General features: G+C 44.3%; 1 protein-coding gene across 2 annotated transcripts in view; it reads left to right on the top strand.

The window, feature by feature from the left end:
- LOC114595813 (galactosylgalactosylxylosylprotein 3-beta-glucuronosyltransferase 1-like) overlaps positions 1 to 12,138 on the top strand; it is a 60,499-nt gene extending 48,361 nt beyond the window's left edge. For both annotated transcript variants that reach the window (XM_077927154.1, XM_028726530.2), the window contains one exon: positions 5,717 to 12,138. The gene's annotated coding sequence lies outside the window, so the exon portion shown is untranslated. The remainder of the gene's footprint in view (positions 1 to 5,716) is intronic.

The following is a 12,138-nucleotide window of genomic DNA, read 5'->3' as shown; positions in this document are numbered from 1 at the left end:
ATGTCAGAGTTTCTGAAAGACGGTGCCCTAATTCTCTCTGCATATAAAAATGGGTTGTTGTCCATCTTGGGCTTGGCTTGTAGATTAAAGAGGGAAAGCAGCCTAGGAAAAAATATGACCTGAATTGGGAGCCAAACTAAATGCTGAGTGTGGAACATAAGAAGTTGCTTAATACCAGGTCAGGATGCTTGTCCATCCAGCCCAATACAGTGGTACCTCGGGTTACATACGCTTCAGGTTACATACGCTTCAGGTTACAGACTCCGCTAACCCAGAAATAGTGCTTCAGGTTAAGAACTTTGCTTCAGGATGAGAACAGAAATCGTGCTCCGGCGGCCCGGCGGCAGCAGGAGGCCCCATTAGCTAAAGTGGTGCTTCAGGTTAAGAACAGTTTCAGGTTAAGTACGGACCTCCGGAACGAATTAAGTACTTAACCTGAGGTACCACTATATTGTCTACTCTGACTGGAACGGCTCCCAGGCAGATTACATTAATGTCACCTGCTCCTTTTAACTTCAGTACTGGGGTCTGCAGTGGGTTTGCCACAGAAAACAGCAGCCACATGTTTACCTTTTCTCCCTCCAGAACACCTAGTGTGAATATATTAATCTTATGAATCTCTGTCTATCTCTGTCTACCTCTGTCTATATGCAGGTAGAGAAATAGATACAGGTCTAGCTATCTTTATATCTCTTTCTATATATCTTTATGCACACATTACCATTCACTTCGGCTCCACTGTGCTCCCACCGCTGGTGTGTGAAGCCGAGTACACGTGATGTTTGTCACAATCCCTATCTGTCCTGTAGCTTCTTGAGAATTGCCGCTGTTTGATGGGTTTGCTCTCAGCTTCCATCTGATTTGAAAACACCAGCCACTGTTAAGGTGTGTGCATTTCAGGTGTCTGTCAAACACATGTGGATGGCAGCACATGCACCGATGGTGGTTTCATTGAAAAGGAGTTCAGGGCAGGTTGCAGGTGCAGGGAAATGAATCAGGTAATGTGGATCAGGTGAAGACACCCCGGCTCCTCTCTGGTGTGTACAGCAGTGTAAACATGTGATTTATATCTCAGCAGAGGGAAGACATCTCCCTGCATTTTATGCCACTAAAGTGTGAGCAGTCTATATATATCTCTCTCCTGCTGTGCCAGAATTTTTAGAAACCAATTTGTGATTTTTAAATGCGATTTTTAATTTGTGTATTGTGATTTTTAAATGCGTAATTTGTGAGTTTTGACCAATAATAATAATAATTTATTTATACCCCGCCCATCTGGCTGGGTTTCCCCGGCCACTCTGGGCAGCTCTCAACAGAATTAAAAGCACAACAGAACATCAAACATTAAAAACTTCCCTAGACAGGGCTGCCTTGAGATGTCTTCTAAAAGTAAGATAGTTGTTTATTTCCTTGACATCTGATGGGAGGGCGTTCCACAGGGCAGGTGCCACTACAGATTCAAAATGGCGTCTGATGTAGAAATGATGGTGAAAGTTGCCACCCCGACCTCAGGAAATCTGATGCTGCGTTTGGCAATGATATCAAGAGGCGGCCAAACCTATGCCCACGGAGGGGGCAAAGTCACACCAAAGTGATGTTCCAGACTTCCATCTTGAATCAAAATGGGGGCAACATCTGAACTTTGACAAAGATCGCTGCCCCCACTTTGTAACCATTGTGCTTTTAATTCTCAGTGACAATATATTGATAGGCATTGAAGCACACAGGGAACGAACAGACAAGCCATTTTTCAAAATACATGGTAGATACTAATACATTTTCTAGACTGCCTTTCAAATCAAAGCGTACTTGCACAACATTCACTTAAAATAACATTATAAAATATGACCAGGAAAAAAACAGCAACGCCGCAGGTAATGCAACATAAAATCACTTCAAATTCAAAGCTAAGGGTTTCTTTTTCTTTGAAAAGCAAAGTATTAAATAAATATATATTTATCATTATTCATTCGCCAGCAGCTGGAAAGATAGCAGTGTGGGCACCTGTGAGCTTCCCTGGGGAGAGCTTTCCACAGATGAAGCACCACCACCACAAAGCCCCTCTCCCTGGTCAACATCTGTCAAACTTCATTCAGCAGGATGCCTGTGAAGCTGCCTGTGAAAATGAATGGCCTTAGGGTTCTGTGGATATGGGATAGTACCCATGAAAGATATTTAAAATAAATAAATAAAAGTTTCTCCCTTCTGTTGCCTTTTTCCTCACCATATACTGAACAGTTCTGGATGTTGTTTCAAGTTTTTGAAAATCCATTATTAATTACTACTACGAAAAGATGAGTGCTTCTCTCTGCATAAGTCACCCTATAGCCCTCTAAAAAAAGAACACAAGGAGCAAAAGACTACCCGTTCCCCATGGCAAATATACCCTATTTCAGAAATACTTTGTTGTTGTCGTTTAGTCGTGTCCGTCTCTTCGTGACTCCATGGACCAGAGCACACCAGGCACTCCTGTCTTCCACTGCTTCCCGCAGTTTGGTCAGACTCATGTTCGTAGCTTCGAGAACACTGTCCAAACATCTCGTCCTCTATCGTCCCCTTCTCCTTGTGCCCTCAATCTTTCCCAACATCAGGGTCTTTTCCAGGGAGTCTTCTCTTCTCATGAGGTGGCCAAACTATTGCAGCCTCAGCTTCAGGATCTGTCTTTCCAGTGAGCACTCAGGGCTGATTTCCTTCAGAATGGATAGGTTTGATCTTCTTGCAGTCCATGGGACACTCAAGAGTCTCCTCCAGCACCATAATTCAAAAGCATCAATTCTTCAGCGATCAGCCTTCTTTATGGTCCAGCTCTCACTTGTCTTACTTTAAAAAGAAGAAGAAAAAGATTGATTCCTTCCCCATCATCTCTCTTTTGGGTGGTGTATGCTCCCCCTTCTCCAGCACTAAAGTGAAGATCAGTTTGTTCTTTGTAAGCCAGGAACTTACCTGCCATCTACAAAATATTTATACCTACATACTTCAAAGCTCATCCTGCCCTTCATTTTAGACAGACAGATAGACAGACAGACAGACAGACAGATATCAGGAAACTGCAACAAGAACAGGCAAAGTCACTCCACCACAGACATCTTGGTTTGTACAAAGTCAAGTTTTTCAGTGTGTGTGTGTGTGTGTGTGTGTGTGTGTGTGTAGAAATGCTGTTTTCTCCCCCCCCCCTCCACCCCATTCTCTGCTGCCTCCTGGGCCAACCACACATACACAGATTGCAGTGTCTCATGGAAAAGCTTGATTTAGCCTAGCAACTGTCTGCATCTCTCTAGGGAGATCTTCCTCGCACTTTGGGAACCCCGAGGCTAAATGGTCAATTTGCAAGATGTTCTTCAGCTGTAGGATTGAAAATACTCATTTGTGTTGTTGCAACCCTCAAAAATGCCCTCCAGAAGAATCAAAAAGATGACTGTGGTTGCTTTTGGGGGGGTTATATAATAAGCCCCCCACAATAACAAGGAGTGGGGGGGGTTGCTTTTCCTCCTCCTTTCTTGCTGTTTTATGCAGCTGCTCTGTCTCCGTTCTACATCGCTGATGTAAAAAGCTTGTTTCTGCCTGTAGCAAGCATATGTCTTGGAGCTGCCTCCAAGTTGCCAGTTAATTTTCTCTCTCCCCTCCCCTCTCCCGCTTTTCTAGGAGACTGGATGGCATAAATAACCATCCTTAACCATGAAAGTAAAAGATAGTTGCTTACAATCCTCTTTATAATAGAACTTCTTCGGATCTGGGCAAAAAATGAAATGTTCAAGCACAGGTGTTGTCCCCCCCCCCCCCAGCTAAATTCTTCAACCCACTGGGCACAATTTAGCACAGACTTAAGCAAGCTTAACTCCCCTAAAATAAATTGGCTTGAGTACGCTTGGCCCTGCGCTGGATTGTGACAGGCAGAGGGAGGCATCCAAACCTACTCAAGGGCAAACACTATTGAAATTAATAAAACTGGGATTCCTACTTGTTTTCTGTGGGTCTTACATCAGAGCCAGTGTGTTGCGGTGAGGATAGTCATTGATCTGCCTTCCAGGAGATCTGGGTTCAAATCCCTGCTCAGCTGGGCGACTTGCCTGTAACTTTGGATCCATTACTTCCTTACTCCTATTTCGCAGGCATTCCTGCAAAATAGTTGGGAAGGAAGTGCAATGAAGTGTAATGAATGAGGAAATATTCCCTTGGGATTGTTACACCACTGCCATCTTGAGAAGCCCAAATCCATCTGAATAATCCATTTGACTTCAGTGATAAACTTCCTCCACATTATGTATTAGTTTCAGAAACAAGATGTTTGGTTTCCTGGCTAACTCCATAAAGCTGGAAGAAAGAAGCAGAACAAATTATAACACTTCAGTCACATCCATCCCATACGTTGAAAGCATTCTTATATCACTTTAACAGTCATGGCTTCCCCTCAAAGAATCCTGGGAACCGTAGTGACCTTATTATACCTGCCACTTTCTCTCAGCTGAACCTACTTCACAGGGTTGTTGTGAGCATAAGTAAATACTGGAGGGAGACCATTTTTTCTGAAGCCCTGAAGCCCTCGAAGGAAGGATGGAGTGAAAATGTAATTAAAAATAATATTATTACAGCCATGAAATTAGTTCCAAGGTCACTTCGAACTTGGCTTTCCTAAATGATAGCCCTCCACCCTGTGTGAGACATTGTTTTTGAAAATGGATCAAAAGAAGTTTCATAAGAATAATCATAAAAGATGCACGCAATCCAGTTTGGGAGGTGGGTGAGTCAGCTGTTGCAACAATGCGAAACCTCGTAGGCTAGAGTTACCAGACGTCCCCGTATCCCGGGGACAGTCCCCGGATTTGCAAATAAGTCCCCAGGGAAATTCCATCCCCGGAATGTCCCCGGATTTCATCTAATGTCCCCGGGAAACACAGCAGTGGTGGTCTCAGCAGCCTGGAGCAGTTCTCTCTGGCTGGCTTCAGGAGCTGCTCGAAGTCCCCATATGATGGTTTTGCAGGGGCTCTAAGATGCAGCTTCTGGGCTGCCTCCACCTTCCCTGACCCCAGCAACTAAGCTGTGAAGGGAGGCTTCATGCTGCCTATCGGCGCAGCCTCCCAACTACTTCCGTGCAAGCAGGAGTGGGGCAGGGTTCTCTCAGTTGTGAAAGGAGGCTTCACGCTGCCTATCAGAGCCTGCGTGCAAGCAGCCGGAGACGGGGATCTCTCAGTTAGGCAACGGGAAGCCTCCCTTCCCAGCTGAGGGATCCCCGCCCCTTCCTGCTTGCACGCAAGTAGGAATGGGATTGGGGCTGCTCTGATGGGAAGGGAGGCATCACGGTGCCCAAGCCTCGCCACCGCCACTCTTGGCCCTCCTCCGCCTTCCATGCACAACGCACCACGCATCGCTTCCCTACCACCACCAAAGAACCAACAACTCAGGGGCTGCCCAGGCTCATGGAAAAAAGAGATAGAAGCCTCGGAGGAAGGGGAAATGTGGTGGTTGAGGTCAAGGTGGTGGCCGCCCCTCTGCCACCGCCATCACTGCAGCATTAGCGTCCTGAACGTGTAGTATTTAATTGATTCATTGGAAATCTGGATTCACTTGAAAAAAATCTGGTAACCTTATCGTAAGCAGAGATTCTACTGCGTTGATGCAAGGTGTTCTTTGACAATGATCTGGTTGACTATGTCTTAAGACACGCTGAGTACCTATACACATTTCTTTAAAAATCCCCCCTCCGCTATTTGTTTTGCAGGTAGCAACTGTTCTCATCTCTACACTTGCTCAACAGCAAACTGATGCAGCAATGAAGAATAACATCCTACTTGTGTTCATAGCTACCAGCTTCCCACGTCCCGAAAGCCATGAAAGAAAGACTGAAAGACTGAAAGGAAGTGAATGTGGAACCCCAAGTCCAGTTGCTTTGTACAATGGCCATTCATCATGCAGCTAGGAGAAATTGTTTCTACGTTTGTATTTATTTCTTGAAGGACTTTTAAAAAATATAAATGTGTGTGTACATGTGTGTATGCATGTGCATGCACACACACACACCACTTCCAGGGCAAGGGAAGAAGAACCAGGTTTTCACTCTGGACACAGCTCTTTCTGGTAACCTCGCATCCTGATTTTTGAAGCTCTGCGTTGTGAAGCAATGGGATGAGGGCTTCTGCAAATCTGCTCCATGCCACGGCAGTTCAAAAGGAGGCCATCCCTGCAATGGGAACAATGGAATATGCCAACATCACTTTGGGGGAAGAGAAGCTCTCAGAGTAGCTTAAAACCTCATTCAATCTGAGGGGTTTGCCCCCCAGAAGAATGCAGTAGGGCAGTTCATGCTTGGAGGTACATGTGGTTCATTCTTTGGCTTTGTTGAGTTCTGCATCAGTTCCCTTTACAGTGGTACCTCTGGTTAAATACACCTGAGGATACAGACGCTTCAGGTTACAGACTTCGCTAACCCAGAAATAGTACCTCGGGTTAAGAACCTTGCTTCAGGATGAGAACGGAAATTGCGCTGTGGTGGCACGGTAGCAGCAGGATGCCCCATTAGCTAAAGTGGTGCTTCAGGTTAAGAACAGTTTCAGGTTAAGAACAGACCTCCAGAATGAATTAAGTACTTAACCCGAGGTACCACTGTATATAAGATCCAAAGTGACCCACGTGGTTCCAGCCATCTCCAGTTCCTCTTGGATTGGAATGGTAAACCGAGCTAGAAAGTGGGTCTATTGAACCCAAGAGCCTCATTGTTCCAGGTTGCATGTCACAGTAAACCATAGTTAACGGTTTGCTGTGAATGCACAAAGGGGGCTGTTTCTCCTCCCCACTAGTGTATGAAGAAAACAAACCATGACCCCTTGTTTAGTGCTATTTCTGAACCAGGGAGGATGACTTGGTTTGCTGCAACAAACCCATGATCAGTAAGCCAAGAAGAAGCCTTGGGTACAGAGCATGATTTATTGGGAGTGAAACAAACCATGGTCCCTGGTTCAGATGTAATGCTAAGCCAGTGAATGTGCTTTGTTTCCTGGCCCTGGAAGCTGGGAGGGGCAAACTGGCTAAGACCAGCATGTGCACAGGAAACTATTAACTATGGTTTAACATGATGTGTGAATGACACCATTGTCTAAAACTCATCAGGATGAAAGCCTTGTGTGCGGTATTATTTGGCTAAATCTTTTTCACAAGAGAAGATGTTCTGAATCCAGTGCTTCTCTCTCCTTCTCCAAGTGGGTGAAATCCTGGCTAATAGCTAGGCAGTGGTCTTCATTAAATTCCGTGGCTGGGAGTGGGATACTGCAATAGGTGGACTTTTGGTTAGATACAGCTGGTCAGTTCTTCTATTCTTGTGGCTTTGTAGAACTATTACACATTCTGGAACTGTCGGTGCACTTGCATGATCAAACTCAACTCATTTCCTGTCCGGACAGCTATGAACTCCAACAAAACCAACATGTTTGGAGTGAGCAGAAAGTGTTCAGCCATACTGAGCAATTGACTCCAAGCTTTAAATACATGTGGTGGTGGCAAAAAAATGCAGCATCACCCAGAAACAAGACTTGGAACCACTGGGGAGGGAAATGACTACTGAAAACAGAAATATTCATCCATTATGAGTGTTAAAGGGAAAGAAAAGCACCTACAAGTAATTTCTTATATTTGTAATTGGAAAAGTATTGTCAGCACATCAATAAGGTTTGGGGCCAATGTAGAGTCAAAGAAGCAAAGAATTGATGGACCCAAATGCCTGAAAAGGTAGAATGACATGATAGCACAAATGTTTGTTTCTGTGGTGGGCTGTGCTCACAAAAGCCCACTGCTGGTGTTTTTACATATGTGTGGAAATTCTCACACCCAAGAATTAGAAGGACACTTTTTTAGCAACTGAGCCACCCCTAAAAATGATTCAGAAATGGCAGGATACCTATTTGTTTCTTAGCTTGTTTGTAACATGGGTCTTTTCTGCCTATGCCATTTATATCAACCTGGGTCGCCTGGCGTGTTTTATGGAAAATATACTTCCCCACTTCCCCCCCTCTGCTCTTCTGAATCTCAATAGGGAATAACCAATTTTATACTCTCCGTTGAAATGTCATATATATTTCATGCTCACTGCATTACAGGAGGGGGGGGGAGAAGTGGTGTCTTAAATTAGCAAAATAATTAGAAGCACAGTAATGAGGAAAGTATAATTTAAAGGAGAAAGAGGCTATGTGGGAGTTAAGGTTGGCAGGAAAGGTTTGTCAAGCTTTTCGATTCCCTTGCCAGCTGCTGCTTCTGTGGGAAATCATGGAGGTCACCTCATTATAGAACAAAGAGAATCCTGGGAAATCTCAGAGAACATTAGCTGTAGAAAATATTTGAAGAATGGGGACTGGGGCCCATACTGAACCTCTAGCATTAAGACCAAGCCACTTTTGTTCTTTTCACTAAGAGAAGGATGAGGTCCAACTGAGAAGAGAAATTATATGAACTTGGCACCTCTTTAAGGTGTTTTTTTTCTTCCTGTCAGGTCTACTGCTGTGCTTTTGAGGGCCAATTTATATGTGAGGAAGCTATACAATGTTGCATCAAGCAAATTTTCCCCATCACTTTCCTTGTTGCAAGTAGTCCAGTTTGGGAGCAAGGCTGGAAGATTGGGCTTGTCATGCAAGATCTCCAAATACACTTTAAATGCACAACATGAATTTGGTGGCATACGATTGAATCCCATCTGAAACTACTGATAATCTGGAATCCCCCCCCCCCCCGAATGCCTTTCTTCATTGTTTTGCAAAATTGCAATTGCTTTGCTAAATAACAGCCTTTAGCAGGGGCAGGGAAGGAACTGATCCAGACTGCCCAGACTTCCCCAGTGGCCTGCCAACCCCCCGACCCAATTTTCCGGGGGGGGGGGCGGCAGCAACACTGCTGAAGAGAAGAAAAGAGTGCACAACGTCAAGTGGGCACAGCAGTTTAAATCCCCATCATGGTCAGTGCAATGCCACCCAGGGTGCAAATCACCTCCTCCCTGCTCAAAAGATGAACAGTTTCCATCCCCCATCATCCAATTATTCAAGCTTCACCTATCATTGCGTTGTGTGCAGGAATAGTTTAAAACTTTGCTGTAACCCTTTCAAGCCCCTACTGTGGCTCCCCAGTAAAGAGAGCCAGTGTGGCGTAGTGGTTAAGAGGGGCAGACTCGTAATCTGGTGAACCGGGTTTGCGTCTCCGCTCCTCCACATGCAGCTGCTGGGTGACTTTGGGCCAGTCACACTTCTTTGAAGTCTCTCAGCCTCACTCACCTCACAGAGTGTTTGTTGTGGGGGAGGAAGGGAAAGGAGAATGTTAGCCGCTTTGAGACTCCTTACAGTAGTGATAAAGTGGGATATCAAATCCAAACTCTTCTTTTCTTCTTCTTCTGAGCTCAAGCTTGCAGGCAATAGAGGAAGGAAGGGCAATCATGGTTAATGGTGGTAGAAAGACCCCCTTTCTAAATGTGACCAGGTTTTTCACTGTGGTTGCCAACTTTTTTTTACTGGCCTGCAGCTATGACTTTAAGAGCAGCTTGATATGCAAAAAGACAAAGAAAAGTAGCAGCAACCTAATCCTTTTAAAATCGTACCAGGAAAAGCTTCATCAGTTAAATATCTGTGTGTCATGTTGTTGTTAACAACAAGAGTCGGGTAACTACATTGCATATCCTGTGCCTTCTTATCTGCTCCTAATCATGCTTAGTCAGGTCAAACCCCATTGAATTGGATAGAACTTACTTCCTAGCTGGTATGCACTGAAGTGTCACTGCCATCTAGGAACCTAGTAATCAAACAAACCCCTGTGTTGCAAAGAGAACGTCGGCAATATCTAAGCAACATGATGACCATGTACATATGCAATAGACAATCTTTATAGAATTCCTTCAAACCATAATAAGTACAAAATGAAATCTGTTAGTAGCAGTGACTACGTTATTATATGAGCACTGTTCCACAGCATTTGATATTTTCATTTATATGCATTCATTCAAAATAAGATGGGGTATGTACTCTTTTTCATTACTGTTTGTATTATAGTTTATAATTTTTGTAAAGTGATATGTCATGCAGCTCATCGTCTGTAAAATTTTATTTTCAGTTTATGAAGTAATTCTATATCCTCCCACCACACTGACGAAGAATTCTATGAAGCAGTAGTCAATATCCGGAATCACTGTTCAGTGTTGGGCATCATATTTGCTGAATACACAAAGCTTCACAGCTTGTCTTTCATCGTACAAAGTCTGGTACCTTGCTTCATTTAAAGATTTTCAGAGACTTTTAGACTAAAGATTTCATTTTGTACTTATTATGGTTTGAAGGAATTCTATAAAGATTGTCTATTGCGTATGTACATGGTCATCGTGTTATCTAGGAACTAGTAGCAGTCTCTGGCTGTCACAGGCCATTCTGGTAAAATACACGCCTTACTTTGCAAAAGGTCTCAGCCCCTGCATTTCCACACATGGTTGGAAAGATTCCTGTCTGAATCTCCAGAAAGCCACTTCCTGTTAGACCAGATGAGCCAGCGCCAGCTTCCTGCTTCTTGGGGACTGTTTGCCTATCCAGAGGCTACTGAAACAAAAATGCAGAAAGTGGAATGTTGGTAGGATTGTGTGTGAAGAGTGTGAAGTAGAGCTTTCAAGAAGGACTTCAGGATTCCTGTCAAGGATGGCTCTCTAGATGTTGTGGGACTACAACTCCCATCGTGCCTGGCCATTGGCCAAGCTGGCTGGGAGTTGGGATTCAGAAACATCTGGTGTGTTGCAGGTTCCCTGCTCCTGATGGCAGCCTTCTGTTGAGCCACAGATCGAAGAAGGACATAGCTTGAGGGCATGCCTTTGAAATGTTCTGGCAGCTGGATAAATAACTTCCAAAGGTCCCACTTTATACAAAGCCCTCACCTGCATTGCATATGTGGAGAGACAGGCCAGCTTCCAGAAAATGAAAATAAATGGGACAGAGTTTGTGGCATCTTTGGCCTTGCCTTGTGATGAGGGGGTGTAATTGACCAGCAGAACTGTATGAGGTAAGGTCGCATCCAAACCATACATTTAAAACCCTGTTATACTACTTTAACAGCCATGGCTTCTTCCCAGAGACTCATGGGAACTGTAGTTACCTTGGAATATAAAACAAGCCTGCTGGATCAAGCCAATAGCTCATCTAGTCCAACATTTTATTCTCACAGTAGCCAACCAGGACTGCCAAACAGCATTCAGAAGCTTTGCTGCCCCTGTACGTAGTTTGTTAAAGGATGCTGAGAATTGCAGCTCTATGAGGGGGTCTTCTAACAACTCTCAGCCCGCTTAGCAAGGGTTCTTTGGGGGAATACATGGCAGCTGAAGTGGTATAAGAGTGTTTTAAATGTATGGTATAATGGTATAGGTGTGACCTTGTAACATGTATGCTACAGACCAGCAGAAGGATGCTTTCAGAACTTAACAGAGAAAGGTCCTTTGAGAAGAGTGAGTTGTTTATAAAGAGCTGTGAAGAAAGGCTTCAAGCAGGCTTTGTGGCATCTCATTGGGACCAGTGGTGTAGTCCTTGAATTTCATGAATGACATTAACCATCTGTATTGTCAAAGCAAAAATGAAAACAACCGCAGTGTTAACAAGAGAAAGAGAGGAAATGTCAACGAAGTCGTTTTGTGATGTTTGTTTATGATGGTGGGCACTTGGCTATTATTAAACATGCTATGAAAACAGCACGTGGAGATAACTTGTATCAAGGGCGGACTTTGGTCATCTTTTGCAATATGGCACCCTGTGCGAGGCCAAAATTTGGCGCCCCCAAATGGATCTTTTTCAATGATGGATGTTCTTAATTTTGCAGCCTCTCAGCTTGGTGCCCTGTGCAGGGGCTGCCCACACTGCCCAAAATCAGACGCTGCTGATAACTCATCTTCCCTTCGGTAAAGAGGCTTTTCAAAGGAGAACTTCCACTGGTGACGATGTCAGGGCAAAACTCTGGGGGCAGAATCTAGGTCCCACCCACCAGGTGACGTCCAAATTGCAGCAGAACTTGCCTACCACATTTTGAAGTATATAGTGCACATTACTACCTAAAGAAGGAGGCTCATGTAAGACCTTTCATCTCAGAGTCTAAAATGGCTTAATTAGACCACTGGCCGTTTCCAATAAAAGCTTTATTTGTAAGAGA

The sequence above is a fragment of the Podarcis muralis genome, chromosome 4, assembly GCF_964188315.1.
Source record: "Podarcis muralis chromosome 4, rPodMur119.hap1.1, whole genome shotgun sequence".
NCBI classification, from domain to species: Eukaryota; Metazoa; Chordata; class Lepidosauria; order Squamata; family Lacertidae; genus Podarcis; species Podarcis muralis.
This window is presented reverse-complemented; position numbering and strand designations above follow the sequence as displayed.